Below are 23,546 nucleotides of genomic sequence, written 5' to 3'. Positions count from 1 at the left end.
AATCTCAGATATCTATACATCTCTATAACAATATAATAAGAACAATGTTTTTGAAACCTAAGCTAATACACGCATAATAATCAAATCATCTAAAAATATACAGGCATGCTATGAACTATGTTATGAAATGCAATGGCAGGTCCATTTCTGAAACTTTTGGAATTTGTCAAGACAAAAATATTCTGATTTTTCCACTCAAGTTAGCTCACTCCAGTGTGTAGTGGGCACACATTTCCTCACAATCTCAATGACGTCCAAAGGAGCCGAAGTCGATTAATCACATCTACCACTTACTATCACACCAAATTAATCCTAATTAAGCTAGATGTCTTTATTAGGTGATACGAGGCTGAGGTGATGGTTTAAGAAGAAATGGAATGGATATTCAAATGAGCAAGTCTGAGATAATAGGGTCTTCAATTGCATATAACTAGAGAAAACCTTGTTCTTACTTTGCGTATATACTTACTTAGTTTCCATCCTTAACCTTTTTATTTCGGCTTTTTAACTCCTTTTATTCTATTTTTGGAGTTTTTGTTTTATTTCTATTTATTTTTTGTTTTATTTTCTTTTATTTGGATGGAAACTTCTTTTATTTTTTTCATTTTTGAAGCAACTAACTAATTTTTGGTTTTCCACAGGTTTTTCTCTTTATTTTCCTTACTCATCCTATTCTCAGACTCATTCAAAAATGGGCAGGTTTATTTTTATTTTTATTGGTTTAAAAGATGGGTAAAAGATTTGTGGTTGCAAAAGGCTAAATGAAAGGCTCAAAGGCGCGACTAGCGGATATTTACTTATGAGTATGTATTTTTAGCTATATCGATCCAAAGAGGGTCTAAATTCTTGCTTAGGATATGGTATGTTGATCAAGCAAGTGGATATGTGATTTCTCTACTCATATTATATGTCTCCTTTTTGTCATCACTCAGATACTCACTGATATGAGGCTTTTAGGCTAGAATCTCACAGGATATGTAAAATTAAGTAGTCTAACCTAGGTCTCAGAGAAATACTGTCAAGTATACTCAAACATGCTCATGCAAGATATTAATGAAAAGATGCAATGACTATTACCTACATATTAACCTAAGTTTCTAAGAACTACATTTAATTCTATTGCTATTTGAGATTTCTAAGCTAATATCATCATGGAAAAGGAAATAATATCATTATCTTAAGTGCATAGTATAAACTATTTTTATGTTTTTTTTTTTTATGACAAATAATACGTAATATACAACCTAATGTGTGCTTAAATATTTACAGTGTGTTTCTATACCACCCCCAAATAGAATCATGCTTTGTCCCCAAAGTTTGGAATGAAAATAAAAGATAGAGAGTACCATAGAAACGTGCTTCTAAATGAGAGCACCTGTAAAAGAAAATTAAACGATACAAATATATAAAGAATTAAAGTGTAGACGCAACTCCTATATAAGTTTCATCCGTTATGGAGATAAAATGAAATAAAATGTCGCTTGGGACATAAGCAGACTATAATAAAAAAATTATAAATATTACCATATATAGTTGTTTGTAATCATGCATTTTCCTCCATTTGCTCCTCACTTATGAAATGAGGCTCCTTTAAGTCTTGCATATCTATGACTAATTTCCATGCCTTCATCCTGTTTTCATCTACCCTAGCCAACCTATTCAGTGCAATTTGGTTGGACGGGGTGTATGGGGCTACTAGGTGAGATTGTAGGCGCCAGCCAGGTCAAACCATAACACGTAAAGAACAGACTATAGCATTGGTCATGCACATTAAATCAACCTTAACCTAATCAGTGAAATGTGTACATGATTCCGGGAAAAAGAAGATCATTATACGTGTCACTATGACTAGCATAAGAAGGTTCTGATGTCTAACAGTGTGTGCTCGTGCAAGACCATCCACTATTGTTTTAGATATATTGTAATACCAATGCCCTTTGGCTAAAGCAAAGAAAGCGTTGCATGCGCGGGAATCCGCAGATTTAAAGTGCCAATCTTCTAGGACATTAAGCTTAAGGAGCAGCATAGCAAGGTCCGTATTGAGGGCCATGCATCCTAAGGATACGTTACGTTGGCCTTGGTGTTCTATTTGAAATATACCAGCACCATATGTCTCGTGCAAATTTACCTAATCATAATTGTTGTCATTATCAGCCATATAATCAATATGGGTCTCTTGGGCAGCGGTTGGAATTCCTAATGAAAAAACAATTAAATACTTAGTCAATTCAAAGGGTTCGTTATCTAACATGACTCTGAGGGCTTATTCTCCATGGGAGCGGTCAAAGAAGGTAACATGCCCAGAAAAATATTTCGTAAGTGCAGGAGAATAAGTTTGATCATGTCTTAGTAGTAGCGTTTTCCATTTGTGCTCTAATATCATATCATCAAAGTATGCACCGTACTTATCATTGAGATAAAGATCCTCAAAAGAGTGTTCCGGTATAATTTTTGGAAAAGACAGAGCAAACAAGTAATGAACTTAAGTATTGGAAGTTAGAAAAGTAGAGCCTAGAAATCCGAGTCTGGAAGCTTGCGGTGAGCGCACGCGCACTTGGAATAACCCTTGGGCGGGTGCGGTGCGTGCTAAGTTTGTGTTTGTATAAGGCGCGTGCACGCTCTGAGATGCAGCGATGTGTTTAGGGTTTTCAATTATGAAACTACATGCTTAGAGATTAATTTTATAATGTTTGGTTGGTAAGTCTAAGGCTGGATTGTTGCTAAAATAAAAGATGTAAAAAAAACATATTTTTAGAATAGTTCCATACACATGAATTCTATTTCAGTTTTTGGAATTTCTATATATGTTTAGCTTTTGAAATTCCCTGAAATTTTGACATTTCACGATATTTAAGGTTCCTAATTATATTATCGATCCCAATTGAATGAAACAAGTCCCATGGGTTGCATATAATGGGTTTCTCTATTAGATTAGCTTCTGAAATTTCACGAAACTTTGAAATTCCTCGAAATATCAGGTACCTAATTACATTGTGCTCCCAATTAATTAAACAAGGCCTAAGGGTTGTTATATTTTGGCCTAATACTTATATAAATGTGATTAAGACATACGTTCACATATATTAAAATATACCACTCCCAAACAATGTGAGAGGGGGTTCATGACATTGATCAATTAAATTACCTAAAACATGCTGAATATCAACAGAAAAACTATATAGTAAAATAAAAATATGCGATTAATCATGCTTTAAATTTAACAATACGTGCATAAATGAATAATCACATAAACAAATAAATACTAACTACTTAACTAAAAATGAAATTAACAATTAATTAAACTAAAATACTAAAATTAAAACAAGTACGGAAATTAAATAGTTATTACAAAATAGAAATAATTCTAAATCAAATTCATCACAACGAATCAAATATAAATAAGCTATCCCTGGGAAGAAGAAGGTCCAGAACCATCAACAAGACGACGAAGACGCTCACGTCTAGAGTCAGAAGATGAAGGCGAACCTCCTGGCTGGGGAAAACATCTCAAGACCTCGGCCTGAAAACCTGCCTGTGCCTCTTCCATATTCTCTATCGAATTAAGCATGTCGGCGTGGTTATCGGCTATAGTTCGAATGTTTTGCTCTAAGATGCGGTGATCACGTTGAATTGAACCCTGACGCCTCTGTATCAATTCACATAGCGTAGTTAGGTTTCACTGATGATCATAAAGCGTACGCATCCCGCTATGGAGTAGTGAAAACCGTGCAATATCAGAAGTAGCACGATCCATAGCATTCTCAGCAAAACAAACAGGATATTCATCCTCATCCTCATCCTCATCTAAACCATTAGCTCTCTCTTCAGGCAGTGTCCAATTCCTTTGGACATAGTCACTATATGCCTTTGCGTTTCAATGAAGCTTAATATGAGTCCTAGGTGACTCAGGCATGCAACCCCAAGATAACATAATCTTAGTAACTAAAATAGGAAGGGGTGTAGTGCTCAGGCCTACAACCATATGCTCTTCACGTATAAAATCAATGAGGCAAAAACCATACCTCTTGTTCTGCAGTACCCAAAGAACGAGCAGAAACGACAAGATAATGTCACTCAATTTTGAAGTGCTACAGACGTTATTTCCTAGCCACTGCGTCATAGTTAGTTGGTTAATCCTCAGCGACTTCCTATCTTGCTGCATCGTAAACTTAAAACTAAGATTCCCAATTCGTTAGAGGTCTGATTTTTGCGAATGAGCTATGAAAATGATCAACATAAAAAATGTTATTTAATGATCTAGGAAAAACTCAAATCTAACCGTGGGTGACATATGAAATGGTGGAAGAACGCCTCAAAATGCGTAAATAGAATAAGTTATGAGGGCGAAGGAAAATCTAGAAGACTAGATTGTGTCACACGAATCTATATGACTTAAAGTAGCATAAACAAAGATAGGAAGTTGAGAGAACAAGGTGGGGTGATTACCCACCCCCAAACAAAATTTTAGAGTAGGATGAAAAAAATTTATTATGGTGAAAAAGAAGGTCTTTTAAAGTCAGATACCCTAGACTTTCTAATCTATCTAATATTTATGGGTTTTATATTTTCTAATATTTATAAATAGTATTTTTGAAAAATACAAGAATAAAGCAAGTAAAAATGTAAATCACTCCATAGAGAAACACTACTCAAAAGAAACAAGAAAAAGTGCAAGAAAGGAATGCGTGAATTACATAAACATGGACTAAGAATCCGACACTTACAAACACACACTCCGAAAGGATGGTCCGGTTACCTTAATGGAGTACTCCCAAAATATAGAATATGGATAGGAAGTACACCAAGCATAGAGGTTAGTCCTCATAATTAGGGTCTTGTAGAAGGGTTTCTTCTACAACGGGCGAACGTAATTCATGAAAATATTTTAAGCGTTGGCCATTTACTTGAAAGGTACTATTGTCTTTAGGATTTACCAAAGTAATTAACCCTTGAGGAGTGATATCAGTAACCAGAAAAGGTCCAGACCAACGTGTTTTTAATTTACTAGGAAAATATGCAAATGTGAGTTATATAGCAAAACGTTTTGACCAAAGTCAAACTCTTTACGCAAAATATGTTTATCATGAATACGTTTCATGTTAGCTTTATAATCCTTCGCTACTGATTTCTTCAAGCTCATTTAATTGTAATTTGCGCTTGACACCAATGGCATTAATGTTGAAATTAAGACTTTTAATTGCCCACATGGCACGATATTCCAATTCAATAGGCAAGTGACAAGGTTTACCAAAAATTAAGCGGTAAGGAGACATACCAATAGGTGTTTTAAAAGCCGTTCTATATTCCCATACCAATAGGTCTTTTCTAACAGGATTAACTGTCGTTTCTAAAATCTTTTTAATTTCACTATTGGACACCTCTACTTAACCACTAGTTTGTGGGTGATATGGAGTCACCACCTTATATGTAACTCTATATTTCTTTACTAAAGCTTCAATAACTCTATTATAAAAATATTTTCCTCCATCACTAATGATGGCCTTAGGTATGCCGAAATGTGAAAAGATATACTCCTTCATAAACAATACTACAGTTTTATGATCATTATTATGACAAGCCATGGCTTTAATCCAATTAGAAACGTAGTCTACAACTACAAGAATATAATTGAAACCATGCGAAACAGGAAACGGGCCCATAAAATCTATACCCCAGACATAAAAAAATCTCCACTATAAGAATGGGATTTAGGGGCATCATATTACGTTGAGTAATACGCCCAAGTTGTTGACATCCAATACACGCTTTACAGTGTGCATGGGCATCTTGAAACAGATTCGGCCAATAAAACCGCATTGAAGAACTTTGGCGGCAGTTTTCTTTCCACTAAAATGACCCCCGCATGATTGTTCATGGTAGAAGGATAAGATTTCATTGTGTTCCCATTGGGGAATGCAATGATGAATTATCTGATACACACAATATTTAAAAAGGTCGGGTTCATCCGAGTAGTAAAACTTAACTTTTGCCAAAAATCTCTTGCGTTCATTCCTAGTCCATATGTCAGGAATGATCTTGGGCACTAAAAAATTTACTATGTCTGGATACCAAGGTGCAGAAAAAATTGAATAAGGATGCTCATCCGGAAAAAAGTCAGATATCGATTCAGAATCACTGTCATCCTCATTAGTTGACCTAGATAAATGATCTTCAACTATATTTTCAGCTCTTTTTTTTATCTTTAATTTCAAAGGTAAATTCAGTTAGGAGAAGAATCCAACATATCAATCTCTGCTTAACATCCTTCTTCGTGAGAAGGTACCAAAGTGTGGCATGGTCAGATCAGTATAGACGATGGTCGTGGAACCAACTAAGTAGGGACATAACTTATCTAAGGTATAAACAACGACTAGAAATTCCTTTTCAATAGTAATGTAATTACGTTGAGCATCATTCAAGGTTTTACTAGCATAAAAAATAACTGTGGATTTATTATCTAACTTCTGTCCTAGTACAACACCAACATCATAATCACTAGCATCACACATAAGTTCAAAAGGTTTTGACCAGTCTGGTGGTTGTATGATAGGTGCAGAGGTTAAAGCAGCTTTCAAAGTTTCAAAAGCTTGTTTGCAGTCATGATTAAAATAAAAAATGGCATCTTTTAAAAACAATTGTGTTAAAGGCTTAACTATTTTTGAAAAATCTTTTATGAAACATCTGTAAAAACCTGCATGGCCTAGAAATGCCCTAATCTCATGGACAGTCCGTGGTATAGGCAGAGACGATATTTTATCTACTTTAGCTTTATCTACTTCTATTATGTTTTTAGAAATTATGTGGCCTAAAGACATAATTGAAAAGACAAATTCAATGAAGAACTAAAGCTTTTATTGACGGGAGTTAATGGTGGCTACAATTGCTAAACCTAATTGTAAACTAAAGAAACATAAACCTAATTAAAACTAAACTAAACTAAAATTAACTAAATAGGGGAGATAGAAGAGGTAAGGAAGGATTCTAAGTGTTTAGCCTTAACCTTCTTTATATAGGAGACGGTTAGGGTTACATTTTTGTGCATGGGCCAAAAAGGAGGACTTTGGGCCTCTAAAGTGAGCCCCAAAGTCCATTAGGTTAAGTCTAAAAGGGCCACAACTGCTGGAAATTACTTCTATACCCTTTTCATCCATTTTATAGCTCTGATTGGGGCAAAGTTGGGTCCATTGGAAAGCTTATTCCGATTTGGTCATTTTGACATAACGTAAGCCCAATTTCGAGGCTCGAGTCCAAAGATACAGCTTGTTAAAGTTCTATTGACTTTTCTATCCTCTTTCTACCCGAATTGACTTTGACTTCCCAGCTTTGACTGGACTTGAAAAAGTTTTTCTCCATGATTCTTCGGCTTTAAATGTAGAACTTCCTTGACAATCATCTTGACTCATTTTCCATGCAAAAGTGGTGTTTTTAGTCACATAATCAACTTCAAGTCCTGAAATGCACAAAAACACGTAAACAGTACTAACTCTCATTTATTATAAACATAATTGGCCTAAATTGAGTACTATTAAGGGTTTAAACTATACTTTTGGATGTTTATCACAACTGTTAGTAGATACAAAGTAGATATATTTGCAAAGTTTTGAGTTTTCAAAAACCAAAAATTCAATTAAAAAAACATTTTTAAAATTAAAAGTTTTTATTAATTAAAATGAATTAGTAATCCATCAACAAGGTTAAATATTAAAATTAGTTTAGTAGCATGTATATGTTTTGTTTTTTATTAATTGTTGTTTATGCATGATTTGATTAAGATAATATCATATATAGTTAAGTCAAAACACAAAAATAATAATTAGGGTAAATATAAAATAATTTAAGTTTTGAAAGTTTAATCTTTTGGTTTAAGTTTACTTACCAAGAGTTGGGAATTCAACCAACTTGGACTGGTTGGATGTGCGAGGCACGAAAGAGTAGTAGCACGCTCGCACATCACAACCCAACTTGGGGGCTGAAGTTCCAATCTTGGATGACCACTTTCCAAACTTTTACGTATTGTGTTTAATTAGTTAATAGTTAATTAGTTATACGTAGTTAAATTTTTATGTTTATCGCTTTCATAGTTTTAAGCCCACAAAGGCAAATTTGTTTTAGGCCCACGAAGGCAACCAATTGTAACTTATTGGCTTTGCCAATATTTCGACCCGACTTGTGGGTCTTAGTTAGATTAAACTTGTAACTGTAAGGAAAAACTCGAATGGTGGGTTGACACGCAAGACACCAAACACTTCATCAACCCCACCACGTGAAGGTTGAGATTTGATTGTGGTGGAAAAGGTTTTGTTGTTCATCTTAGACTCTTTGTTTAGAGGTTAGTTTTTGATGGATAAAGCACTAACTTTTATAACTCGTCTCTCCTACTTAGCTATTTGGAATTACTCTTAATCTTAACTTGTATTGAAATGATTAGAAAACTTGTATTGAATTGATTAAGAACTTTGGTTTACACTAAAGCTTGAAGAACATGAAAATGGAAAATAAGTAAATAACAATTTAAAATAAAAACATTTAACCTACTCCTAATGACCAAAGATTAGATCCAGGGTTTCTACTCCTAACAAACCCCTAAAACATGGATAAGAAATTCTCTACATCTCATTGGTTTATATTGGACACCATTTATAATTATACCCTTCCTTCTAGAAACAAACTCATGGGCTTTTGACCTAAGCCCATACACTAGAAGTCTTGAAATTGGCTTTAGGTCCCTGGGTCAGTAGCTTTCAGTCTTGAATCTTTGACTTTGACAGTTGAGTTGACTTATGACTTTGACTTTTAACTTTAACTTTCTGACACTATTACTCCCAAGTTGGAATCTTCCCAAGCAGCATAAATAGCAATCCTTTTTGTGCTAAACTGCACGTATTAGGAATATGCATCCTAAATGGCATGTATCCTACAAACGCTAGCAAAAGCTATAAGTTGTTTGTTCATTAAGCATAAGAATGGCGTATTTGAAGCATTATATAAGTAATAAAAAGCATATTTGGGGGCTGATCAACTACCCCCAAACAGCATTTTGCTTGTCCTCAAGCAAAAGATGAGAGAGAAAAAACTAAGATCAGAAATTTGTGATTTATTATACTAGTCTTGTTTCGCGGAGTGCGATTACATTAACCATATACAACAAGGCCTTAAACCGCTAAGAATTCCCTAGTGGACGAGCTTAAGCCTCATGAGAGTTTTCCAGAGAAGGTACTCATAAACATTCGCCTATCGTCGTATGCCTTTTGGTCTATGCAATGCACCGACCACTTTTCAGCGATGCATGATGAGTATTTTTGATCACATGGTGGAGAAATACATGGAAGTTTTTATGGACAATTTGTCAGTTTTTGGATCATCTTTTGAGGATTGCCTACACCATCTCTCCTTAGTCCTTAAACGTTGTTGTGATACTAACTTAGTTATGAACTGGGAAAAGTGTTAGTTCATGGTAAAGGAAGGGATAGTGCTGGGTCACCAAGTTTCAAAGGAAGGAATTCTAGTAGATCGAGCAAAGATTGATATTATAAAGGATCTACCCAAGCCGAGAACTATCAAAGATATACGTGCCTTCCTAGGTCACGCGGGATTCTACCTTCGATTTATCAAGGATTTCAGCAGAATTGCAAGACTGCTGTCACATCTATTAGGGAAAAATGTTGTCTTTGATTTTGATACCTCATGTGTTAAAGGAAGCACTCACTTCAGCACCAATCATTCGTACACCCAATTGGAGCCAGCCATTTTAGATTATATATGATGCATCTGATTATGCTATAGGAGCCATTCTAGGACAAAGAGACAGGAAAGTGTCATACACAATCTATTATGCTAGCAAGACTCTAAATGGAGGTCAAATTAATTATTCTACCACTGAGAAGGAGCTCTTAGCCGTCATCTATTCACTTGACAAATATAGTCAATATCTGAGAGGTTCAAAGGTAATAGTCTATACTGACCATGCTGCCTTGCGTCATTTACTCGTTAAGCAGGATGCCAAGCCTAGGTTGATCCGATGGATACTACTTTTACAAGAATTTGATTTGGAGATAAGTGATAAGAAAGGAACAGAGAATGTCATTGCTGATCACCTTTCTAGATTGCTGGTGGAGAATACGGAAGACAATTTACAAATCTGTGAGACTTTTCCTGATGAACAGTTGTTTAGTATATCAGAAGTACCATGGTATAGCCACATCGCAATTTATCTTGTGACCGACAAGGTACTATCACATTGGAGCAAGCAAGAAACAGATTTATTCTACTCAAAGGCCAGATATTATTTTTGGGATGATCCATACTTATTCAAGAAGTGTTCAGATCAGATTATTCGAAGATGCATCCCAAAATCGGAATAGGAATCCATTCTATCACCATCAGCCTTGCGGAGGACACTTTGGCCCACAACGTACTACAGAAAAGGTATTACAAGCTGGATTCTATTGGCCTACTCTTTTTAAAGATACAAATGTTTATTACGAAGCAGGTATGAGATGCCAATTTTTAGGTAAGACCTCGAAAAGGTTCGAGTGGCCTCAATAACCGATCCTTATCTCAGAAATCTTTAATGTATGGGGTATAAATTTCATGGGACCATTTCTGCCTTCTTTTGGTTACACCTACATTCTACTGGCTGTGGACTATGTTTCAAAGTGGATTGAAGCAGTTCCTACAAAAACTGCCGATCATAAAGTCGTCATGGACTTTCTGAAGAACAACATTCTACCAAGATATGGAGCACCGAGAGCCATCATCAATGATAACGGTTCTCACTTCTGTAACCGTATATTTGGGAATCTTATGGCAAAGTATGGAGTAATTTACAATCTAGCTTTATCATATTATCCTCAGACTAATGGTCAAGCAGAAGTTTTGAATAGGGAAATCAAGAGTATTCTGGAGAAGACAGTTAATCCTTTTAGGAAAGACTGATCTCTTAGACTACAAGATGCACTATGGGTATACAGAACAACATTCAAAACACCCATAAGGATGTCACCCTATCACTTGGTATATGAAAAGGCGTGTCATCTACCTGCTGAGTTAGAACATAAAGCCTATTGGGCAGTGAAAGAGATAAATTTCAGCCTAGATCAAGCAGGAGAAAGGAGGAAGCTTCAGATTAGTGAATTACAAGAATTGAGAAGTGATGCTTATGATAAGTCAAGGATTTACAAGGATAATACTAAAGCATTACATGATAGAAGCATTCTGAAGAGACAATTTGAACCTGAACAGAAGGTTCTGGTCTACAACTCTCGTCTAGAAATTTTCCCTGGAAAGTTGAGATCTAGATGGACAGGACCATTTGTAGTAAGACATGTCACACCTTTTGGAGCTATTGAAGTAGAAGACATAAAGAGAAGGACTCGTTTCAAAGTCAACACTCATCGACTGAAGCCTTTTCTGGAGTTACCTATTGGAGACATGGAGGCCATTTTTCTCAAGGATCCGATTTATTAGACCACTGTTGAAGTGGAAAATTGGGGTAAGTTACCTACGCACCTTAAATATTACATTCTATGTCTTGCTGAACTTGTTACTCTGTCTAGTTTAAGTTTTTGGCATGAGGAAGCCAAGTGTCGTAAGCTTGATTCCTTAGGATCTCATTAGTATAAGTGTCACCGATAGCTGGGCCCTCAGATTTTCATAACTTTATCTTTTATTGAGAGGAGTTGCAAGAGCCAGAGTCAAAGTCTCATTACTCTAGTAGATCGAGTATAAAATGTCTACAGGAAGTAAACATGTTATTGAGTGATCAATTTTGAGATGGAAACCTAAGTGTTCACCACCTGTTAGTTTGTGGGATTTACTCCTCGTTGACCTTCAAAGTAAGATTATTTCTATCGCTTGCGTAGAGTTCGGTAGAAGTTCATTTGCACATAAGAGGAAAGTGCATAAGCTAGGTTGGTGTAAGAATTGCCATTCTGAAACTTGTCCTGGGTTACAACCATTAAGAGAAAATTGTTGGTATAAGGTATACTTTTGTCAATCACCTACTGAGAGAGATCAGAAGAATCCCTACAAAATGAAAACTAGTGGGTGGGAATACTAGTCTTGAGGATCTGACTATAAAGGACTCAAAAGTCTTGAGAATCTGACTTTAAAAGACTCACATTATGTCTGGGGATTTGATATAAAAAGACCTAAAAAAAAATACTGATACATGATTATGAGGACTAATGCTGATTATGAGGATTAATTTTAATTTGAACTAATTGTATTTGATTTTCTCTATTTTGTGAGCTTAACCTTTATATTACAAAGAAAGATCAAAATATTGATATTCAGCATCAATGGTAATATCCTACCTTTTTCTCATCCATTTCATTTACTTCTTTATACATTGAGGTCAATGCATGCATAAGTAGGGGGAGGGTGTACTTGAGAAATGAATTTCGAAAATTAGTTTTCAAAAACAAAAATATTTTTGTTTTTATATCAGTAGCAAGAGAAAAATAAATTTTAATGATGAGTTTGGGATATAGATTCTATACTGCTTAGTGTTGAGTTTGATAGATAGTTGATATTATTGATTTCATTATCGCTTAGACTATTTATTATGCTCGGACATAGTTCTTGTTGATAGAATTCTTTATCAAGGCACCACAACAGTACTTGGTCAATTTTGTGTACTTTTGCTAGAAGAGAGATTTAACCACTAGTAAACTGGAAGTAGATTTTTTAGACTTAGCTCGTGAGACTTGAGCTTTATACCCATTCTTTGGAGAGTTCTTATGAAAAATCCGAGTCTTAGTGATTCAACATATTTTAGTTCTTTATGTCGTTGTAATATAGTCTCATTATTCATTGATTTGGTTAATCACAAAGTGACATCAACTGGGGAGATAGCCATTAGGTCTTATAGTCTATTCAAAATAGAGTATCATACTGATAAGTCAAGTAGTTAACCCATTCAGCCTTTATCCCACCTAGTAGGACTATCATGTTAAACCCTTTTGAGCATTATAATAAGCCATTCCTTTCAAAACCCTTTATCCTTTACCCAACTCCAGACAAGGAGTATAGCCAAAATATTTATCAACCATACTCATATGTTTCTGAGAATACGAGGGGTACAAGGAGGAAGAAAGAGCACAAAAGGAAGATTACAAGGAAATATCAGAGAGATACAATGAAGACCATCATTCTGTTCTATGTGAAAGAAGCTAGTGGAAAATAAGCATATCCAGTACTAATCAAGGATATACCACTGAGCTGGAAAAAAAAAAAAAAAAAAATTGAGAAACACGAGGTGACGCAGCTAATAGAGAAAGATTGAGAAACACCAGGAAGCTTGTAGGGCTAACTAGCATTGTTTCATTTCGTTCAGTTTTGACACTTTTGGTTTCTTGACACAATAGTCTGTTGAGCTCCTTAAGAGATTGCAGAAAGTTATGGACTGCAACGTAATGACAGTTGGTTCTTACGAGTTTGTATTTAGAAGGATATGATTAGCCATTCAGAAAGGACTTGCGGCGTAGCTTGTTGCACGCTTGTCCTAATTATTTGTAAAACTTGTTATCATTATCAATAAAATTTCCCCTTCTTAAACAAAAAAAAAAAAAGTTTAACAGAATGGATGGAAAAGCTAAGACAAATGAAAAATTTTCTCTACAATACAGAATTTGAAGAAATCTTCCAAAGAAAGAAGCAAAACCCTTAGTGTTTTCAGAAACGACCTTTGAATTCTTTTTACCTTTCCTTCATAAACCAATACCCAAGCCAAGTTACAACCCATGACTTATCACTACAGTATGGTACGAAGTCTAGAATAGGTGAGAGGATGCTAAAGTGAAGGACCTGACACTTCATACGTGATTGACATTCTTTCCATGAGGTTACTTTCATCTAGAAGTCCGTTTTTCAAGGTAGTATGTGGAATGTTCATAATCATTATTCTTTTCCCCACATACATGAGGTAAAATAGTAAACCATATTCTGAAAGATTCTTTTTTGAGAGTATGACCGGTGAGAATTGAAAGTCGAGAGTATCTGTCTAAAGGTAAACTAGGGATTCCATTTCTTGGATAGGAGAGTATAGGAGATTGACTGAGTACACACATAAGCCTTGATTGAGAATTTTGTCAATTTTTACTATCTCCCATCATAATCTATGAGTCTTTGCAGCAATGTAGTTAGCAATGGAGACCGTTGACAAGCCGCTTTTTGTGTATGTAGATGGTGTATAGATGATGTAGATAAATGATGGTCGTTGAACAAAATAGAAGCGTATCAAAACCTAATTATCCTTCAATAAGTAAAGGATGAGTAGGGTATTATTCCACTTTTAAGTGTATGTTTATATGAATGACAAGACTAGAAAGGGGGTTTGAGGGATTAAAAACTATTATTATATATTTTAGATTCTAATGCTAAACTAAACTAAACTATGATGCAACTATATGATAATCATAAAAAGGTAAAGTTTACCTACGAAATGAATGATGAAACTCAAAACGTAAGTAAACTAAACTTAATTACGTGTCTAAATTTATCAAAGATTGTTCTACTCTCGATCTATTGAACATATATAGTGGAGTAGGAAGTTCGTTCCACTCCTAGTCCTTCCGCATGCTGTGTTTTCTAGTCTAATTACTCTACTCTAAGTCTAATGAGAGATTTATGAAATGATAACTAGACTACGATGCAACTACCCACAAGATGCAACTAGTCGACTACTTAAACAACTATGGGAATACTACGTCGATTCTATGATAAGGAGTTAGGGAGGGATTGATTCCACCTTAGCTCAACTTAATCCACTAACGACGAATCGTCGTAATCCGAATTGAACTGCTTCGCAGAATAATCTGGTTATTCCTAATCCCTAATTACATATGGCATTTCTACCAATTCATAACTAGCATGTGAACGATTACACCCATTCTCATGGTGAACTAATCATTTCTAGAGTGGAAAGGAAATTACGAATTTACTTTAACGATAATCGGAATTAAGCTTTCATCAAGGCTTCTCAACCCCCTCTAATGGAGGTTTAGCCGAGAATCATCACGCTATCATTCCCAATCAAATTCGAACAAGACATGATATAAATATTGAAACTTTTCTTATTTAAACTCAAATGGAAACTACTCATGCAAAAATCTATTCAATCTAATAAAGACAAATAATTGAATCTAAGAATTGAACTAAATATGTAAATGGAAAATGAAACTAGATTACCAAGAACACTATTTTATTAATCTAATGAATAATAAAACAATGATTCAAATACTAAATTAATAATCTACTTTGTTCTAAAGTAATTAATTAAACATGAAACTAGATCTAAAACAAGATATGAAAAACTAATTAATTAACTAATTGAAATTCTAAAACTAAGTTCTAAAACTAATTAATGGAGGCTAACTAATCCAATTTTTAATCTAGGTCTAACTATCTACCTCTAACAAAGAGCTAAGCTTTTGTTTTTATACTTTCAGATCCAAAAATCGTGCATGGGCTTGGAGCCATGTTTTGGGCCAGAGAATCAGGCCCAAAACCCAATTCTTTCAGTCCAAAAAGGCCTCTTCAGCTGCAGTTAGATTCAATAGACTTTTTATCTACTTCTGCTCCTCTGATTAGGTCAAGGCTTAGACCATTGGAAATCTCTTTCCGAGCCGGTCGTTTTGACATAAGGTAGGCCCAATTCCGAGGTTTGAGTCCAAAGATACGGCGCCGGAAGTTCTCACGACTTTGTGTCTTTGTTTTACCCAGCGTTGACTTTTCAGCTTTTGACCGGGCTTTACAAAGGCTTTGTCTTCTTGAATCTTGGCCTTTAATCATGGAACTCCTTAGCAACCGACCTTTGCTCCTTTATCTCGCTAAAGTGGCACATTTCTGCACATCATGAACTTTGAAGCCTGAAATGCATAAAGAACACGTAATCAGTATTAACTCTTAAATATTACTCACATAATTGGTCTAAAAGTATGATGGTTAAGGGGTTAAAACTACAGTTTTGGGCTCTTATCACTATACTAAGAATGAAATAAAACTAAACTACGATGCAACTATACTAAGAATGAAATAAAAAGAATGAAGATTCAACTAACCTGGATGGTAGATCTTGTCTTCAAGATGTCCTTCAAGCTTCTTTCTTTCTCAAATAGATGGATGATGCGGCTAAAATTACCTCAAGATCCAAACTTCTAATCTTGAAAGAAAACGTTAAACATAAACAACTTAAAACGCAGCGGTGGCATCATTTGACAAGCCTCTTTTTGCGGGCTTTGGTCCAAGCAACGAATCCTTTGGCCTTGGGCTTCCAAATAGGCTTTAAAATAGGTCCAATTCACATCTTTAATAGCTCCAATTCCTTGGCCTTCTCCATGATTGTCCACGGGCTTCTCATGTGATCCTTAATGCTCTGACTTGCTCCGTTTTACCCTTTTTTCTCTAATATTCCACAAAACTCTCTCTTTCACCTATAGAATCATAAAACATAACTTACAAACACTATTAGTCCACTAAGATGGCTAAACAAGAGGCATAATCGAAGGTTAAATAACACTTTTTGAGCACTTATCACAACTCCCAACTAGCCCTTTGCTAGTCTCTTAGCAAATAAGATAAAAAATAGATAAGTTATCAAAATCACATCCTAATAACAAAAATAAAATCCTAACTCATTTTTGCAGGCATCGCGATTGTATTTACCATATGCAACAAGGCTTTAAACCTTTAAGTTCCCCAAAAAGGACGAGTTATAGTCTCGTGAGGGTTTTCAGGTGATATACCCATAAAATCAATCAATAGCATGTTCAAGAATGATAGTATTTTTCAGAGAGGGAAATTCCTTACCCACTTAGTGTTTACTCCAACAGACGGTCTACATTGCTGACTACATTACTGCAAAGACTCATAGATTATGATGGGAGATAGTAAAAATTGACAAAATTCTCAATCAAGGCTTATGTGTGTACTCAGTCAATCTCCTATACTCTCCTATCTAAGAAATGAAATCCCTAGTTTACCTTTAGACAGATAATCTCGACTTTCAATCCTCACCGGTCATACTCTCAGAAAAGAATCTCTCAGAAGATAGTCTACTATTTTACCTCATGTATATGGGGAAAAAAATAATGAATACGAACATCCCACATACTACCTTGAAAAATGGACTTCTAGATGAAATTAGTCTCATGAAAAGAATGTCAATCACATATGAAGTGTCGAGTCCTTCACTTTACACTACACCATATGGACTGATTTGTAACGGATATGCATCCGTTACTAAAAATATTAGTAACGGTTATCTTGCGTTGACACAAAAGCGTGACAATCGACTGTAACGTATATTAGTCACGTTTATTTTCCGTTACTAAAATTAGTCACGAATAATATACATTACTGAAATTAATTTTAGTGACATATAAAAACCGTTACAATTCATTTCCAACGTTTATTAATTTCGCCCAACGTTTGTTTGCAACTGATAAAGTGTTGGTATTTTCCGTTTATGACATTTACTAACCGTTACTAATTTTCCATTACTAACAGTTATATATCCGTTACTTATTATTTACATTCCTAACGATTTTCTATCCATTACTAATTATTTCTCATTTATTAAAAAAAATGGTTTTTCTGGCCCTTTTATATGTGGGGCCACCTGCACCCTTTTCAGTCTACAATGTATCAATTAAATTCTTCCATTCATCAATAACTCGACCTAAAAATTAAATTCTTTCTATTCATTGATAAGTGCCCAAAACTGTAGTTTTAACCCCTTAACAATCGTACTTTTAGACCAATTATGTGAATAATAAGTAAGAGTTAATACTGATTATGTGTTTTTATGCATTTCAGGCTTCAAAGTCCATTATGTGCAGAAATGTGCCACTTTAGCGAGATAAAGGAGCAAAGGTCGGTTGCTAAGGAGTTCTGTGATTAAAGGCCAATTTTCAAGAAGACAAAGCCTCTGTAAAGCCCGGTCAAAAGATGAAAAGTCAAAGTCCACACGGGCAGAAACAGTACACAAAGTCAGCAGAACTTTCGAAGACCATATCTTTGGACTTAGACTTTGGAATTGGGCCTATCTTACGTCAAAACGACCGGCTCAGGAAGAGCTTTCTAATGGTCCAACTCTTAACCCAATCAGAGGAGCAGAAGTGGATGAAAAGTCTGTTGGAGCCAAATCCAACTGAAGAGCTCTTTTCAGACTAAAAGAATTGGGTTTTGGGCCCGATTTTCCGGCCCAAAACATGGCTCCAAGCCCATGCACGATTTTTGGATCTGGAGCATATAAAAACAAGAGCTTAGCTCTTTGTTAATGGTAGCTAATTAGACCTAAACTATAAATAATTCTAGATCTAGTTTTAATTATTTTTAATTAAGTTTAGTTTCAATTCAATTCTTGTTTTAGATTAAACTCTTAAATCATTGTTCTTCATCGATTAGATAAATAAAATAGTAGATCCTTGTTCATTTTGATTTTTGTCATTTACAATTGTTTAGATCTAAATTCCTTTATTACTTGTTATTCATTTTCTAGTTATTACCTAAGATTTCAATTATTGTTCAGACAAATTGCATAAAGATAGAATTTTTATATGATGTCTAGTTTTAATTCAATGGGAAATGATAGTTGTATGAATCAAGGCTAAACCTCCATTAGAGGGGTTGAAGAAGCCTTGATGAAGCTTGATCTTTGTTAAACTTAGAAATCGTTGTGATAGTTATTCCACTCTAGAAACGATTAATTCACCATGAGAATGGTTTAATCGCTCACATGCTAGTTATGAATTAGTAGAAATGCCATGTATAATTAGGGATTAGAATTACTATGTTGATATACGAAGCATTCAATTTGGATCGCGATGAGTCTTTGTTAGTAGGATTAAGTCGAGTTAAGGTGGATTCAATTCCCTTTAATTCTTTATCTAGATTAAAACCCTTAGCATTCTATTATTTCGTTATTCGTAACTTGTTAATTGAATTCACCTCGTAGTATAGAATTCCCCTCGTAAATCTCTCATTAGACTTATGATTGTTTAGTTGACACGAAACCATCGCATGCTAAAGAACTAGGAGTGGAACAAACTTCCTACTCCACTATACCTTAATTTGATTGAGAGTAGAAAACTTCGATAACTAGGCACGTAATTTCGTATAGTTTTACTTACGTTTTAAGTTTTATCGTTCATTTCATAGGTAAAGTAGTATTTTTACGTTTTTACGTTTATCAAATGGTGCCGCGCTCAAACACTGTAACTTGAAGTTACACGGAGTGCACCTGTGCCCAAACAGAGCGCACCTGCGCTCTCTGTTGAATTTGCCCGATTTCTTCAGGTTTGTTTCAAACTTTCCATTTCTTCAAGTTTTCAGTGTTCTAACTTGTTATATACACTGATCACGCGTAAACAAGACGCTATTCGTAAGCGAAGCAAGGAGGCATTCAGGTACTCCTTCCTTCCACACCTCGCATCTCCAGTTAGAGGTTTATACTAGTATATCAAGATTGTTTGGAGTGTTGTCATGTTTAGACTTAGACTTGCATGAGATTAAGGTCTGGCCGGAGAAAAACACCGAACGTAATTAACCGTCAACGTCAACAAACACGTCTATCTAGTATACCAATCACTACACCTCTAGCTACTATCCCACACACCACACCTGACATAATGGCTGAAGAAAGAGAGACTCCTCTCTCCGACTTTTACAAAGCCTTGAGTGATAGCCCTAAATCTTGCATCGTCTAGCAGACCCCAAAAGGATTTTTGAATCCCCCTAAACATATTTAATTTGTTACCCGTTTTCATGGTTTAGACCATGAAAAACCTTATCGGCATTACGCGTAGGATTGAACAAGTCCTTACAACATTCCACCATCCTACGGTTGGTGCGGAACAAATTAAACTGAGGGTATTTCCCTTCACCTTAGCCGATAAGGCGGCGTTTTGGTTAACTGCCCAAGCGCCTAATTCTGTGGACTCGTGGGCTAAACTTGTTCACCGTTTATGGAACATTTTACCCACCCCTAAAGACGGATGAGATGCTTTCCAAGATTCATTTCTTTCGACAAAATCCTCATGAATCATTTTCAGAGGCTTGGAATCGTTTCACCGATCTCCTTATAGAGTGTCCACATCATAACCTAGCGAAAGACACGTTAGTTCGTGCCTTTTTCAAAGGACTTCTACACCACCATAAAGAAGTCCTTAACATAATGAATGGGGGTAGTTTCCTAAGTAAAGGAGCCTTGGAGGCTTACAAATTTTAGAAGATCAAACTAAGCTAATAATAATCATGGGGGTAGTGATGATATCCCCCACTGCTAGTTCTTCTTCAACAACAAGGCCAAGGTAGGTATGTTTGAGATGAAACCCGATCCAGAACTTAAAAATTTAATCGAATCTCTAACTAAAAAGGTAGAGGCTATTTCTGTTCAACAAAAGCCTATCCCCGTCAAGAATGTCAACTCCAACCCATGTAATTTCTGTTTGAGTCCTGAGCACCCTGACTCCTATTGTCCTCTCGCCTATGAACAACAACAATTAGAGTAAGATAATATTTGCTCCATTAATAGCTATCTTATTCCTAATGCCCCATGGAGACAAAATCCCAACTTCAGTTGGCGAAACAATCAACAAGTTACACCTCCAGGGTTTAATAACCAAAATGTTAGGCAAGCAAACAATTATAACCAAGCTCCACCTAGACAAGGACAAGGTCAGGGGAATTATAATAATTATAACAACCAAGCGCAACCACGACAAGGTCAAGCACAAGGTTAGGGTAATTATAATATTTATAATACCAATAGAGGTATTGTTCTAGTTAACAATAATAACTATCACAACCTGCCCATAAATAATCAATGTGAGATAGTTCTAGTCGCACCACCTGTGACTACTACACCTACACAACCGGATCGTATCGACGCCTTTATACAGGTTACCTAACAACTTTTCCAATCAATGACTCAATCAAACCAACAGATCTTACAATCCATAAATTAGGGCATACAACAGTTAGCCCAAGAGAAAGCCCAACCAAAAGGCGTGTTTCCAGGCTAAGTGATAAGAGCCAAAAACTGTAGTTTTAACCCTTTAATAATCATACTTTTAGACCAATTATGTGAATAATAAGTAAGAGTTAATACTGATTACGTGTTTTTATGCATTTCAGGCTTCAAAGTCCATTATGTGCAGAAATGTGCCACTTTAGCGAGATAAAGGAGCAATGGTTGGTTGCTAAGGAGTTCTGTGATTAAAGGCCAAGATTCAAGAAGACAAAGTCTTTCTAAAGCCCGGTCAAAGCTAAAAAGTCAAAGTCAACGCGGGCAGAAACAACACACAAAGTCAGCAAAACTTCCGAAGACCATATCTTTGGACTCAGACTTCGGAATTGGGCCTACCTTATGTCAAAACGACCAGCTTGGAAAGAGCTTTCCAATGGTCTAATCCTTGACCCAATCAGAGGAGCAGAAGTGGACGAAACATCTATCGAAGCCAACTGTAGCTGAAGAGCCCATTTTGGACTAAAGAAATTGGGTTTTGGGCCTGATTTTCTGGCCCAAAACATGACTCCAAGCCCATGCACGATTTTTGGATCTGAAAGTATAAAAACAAAAGCTTAGCTCTTTGTTAATGGTAGATAGTTAGACCTAGATTAGAATGAGATTAGTTAGCCTCCACTAATGAGTTTTAGAACTTAGTTTTAGAATTTCATTTCTTGTTTTAGATTAATTTCTTGAATCATTGAATATCATTCATTAGATAAATAAAATAGTTATTATTCTTGTCATTTCGATTTTTGTTATTTCAATATATTAGATATAGTTTTAATTATTGTTGGTTACCATTTCTTAGTTGTTAATTAGATTTTAATTATTGTTTAATTTAGATTAGTAAATTTCGAATCTTGATATTATGTTTAGTTTAGATTCATATGGAAATGATTATGAATGATTCTCGCTAAACCTCCATTAGAGGGGTTGAGAAGCCTTGATGAAAGCTTGATTCCGATTATCGTAGAGTCGTCGTAATTTCTATTCCACTCTAGAAACGATTAATTTGTCATGAGAATGGGTTTAATCGTTCACATGCTAGTTATGAATTGGTAGAAATGTCATGTGTAATTAGGGATTAGGAAGAACCAATTGTTCTCATAGCAGTTCAATTCGGATTACGATGATTCATCGTTAGTGAGTTAGGTTGAGTTAAGGTGGAATCAATCCCCCCTAATTCCTTATTATAGAATCAACGTAGTATTTCTGTAGTTGAATCAATTATAGTTTGTATCTTGTGGGTAGTTGCATCGTAGTATAATTCTCCCTCGTAAAACTCTCATTAGATTTAAGACCGATTCGTTAACTAGAAAACATCACATGCTAAAGAACTAGGAGTGGAACGAACTTCCTACTCCACTATATCTGTTCAATAGAAAGAGAGTAGAAACTTTGATAAATATAGATAAATAAAATATAAGTTTTAGTTTACTTACGTTTTGAGTTCATCGTTCATTTCGTAGGTAAACTATCATCTTTTTATGTTTTATCAAATGGCGCCGCTGCTATCTTAGTTTCACTTTAGTATTGTTTTCATAGTATAATTAGTCATTTTTAAGTCCCATTAAACCCACCCACCCTTGTTTGATTCATACTGTGGTTGTCCGTTTCAGCATTGAAAAGTTCCTCGAAAAGTTACACGAGCGCTACCGCGCCCAAAGCGAGCGCACCTGCGCCCAAACGCCTGGAACCTTGAGCACGACCCGCCCCCATATCGAGCGCGACCCGCCCTAAAACACTATAACTTAAAGTTACACGGAGTGCGCATCACGCTTCAAAGCGAAGCGACCCGCTACTAAGCTAAATTTCTCCGATTTCTACAGTTTGTTTTGAACTTCGATTTTTAAGTTTTTAGTGTTCTAACTTGTTATATACACTCAACACGCGTAAACAAGACGCTATTCATAAGCCGGGCAAGGACGCTAATCAGGTATTCCTTTCTTCCACACCTCGCGATCTCCGCTTAGAGGTTTCTACTAGTATATCAGAATTGTTTAGAGTGTTGCATGTTTAGTTAAGTTCGACTTAGTCTTGCATGAGATTAAGGTCTGGTCGAAGAAAAACAACTAATATAATTACACGGCAATGTCAACAAACAAGTCTATCTAGTTTCCCACCCACTACACCTCTAGCTACCATTTCACACACACCACCTGATATTATGGCTGAAGAAAGAGAGACTCCTCTCTCTGACTTTTATAAAGCCTTGAGCGATAGCCCTAAATCTTGCATCGTTCTAGCAGACCCAGTGGGGGATTTCCGCATCCCCCCAAATATATTTAATTTGTCAGACCATGAAAAACCTTATCAGCACATGCGTAGGATTGAACAAGTCCTTGCAACATTCCACCATCCTACGGTTGGTGCGGAACAAATTAAATTGAGGGTATTCCCTTTCACCTTAGTTGATAAGGCGGCGTCTTGGTTAACTGCCCAAACGCCTAATTCTGTGGACTCGTGGGCCAAACTTGTTCAGATGTTTATGGAACATTTTTACCCACCCCTAAAGGCGGATGAAATGCTTTCC

Source organism: Coptis chinensis, chromosome 7, assembly GCF_015680905.1.
Source record: "Coptis chinensis isolate HL-2020 chromosome 7, ASM1568090v1, whole genome shotgun sequence".
In the NCBI taxonomy this organism is placed as follows: domain Eukaryota; kingdom Viridiplantae; phylum Streptophyta; class Magnoliopsida; order Ranunculales; family Ranunculaceae; genus Coptis; species Coptis chinensis.
The sequence above is the reverse complement of the archived record's forward strand: the minus strand, read 5'-3'. Positions refer to the sequence as shown.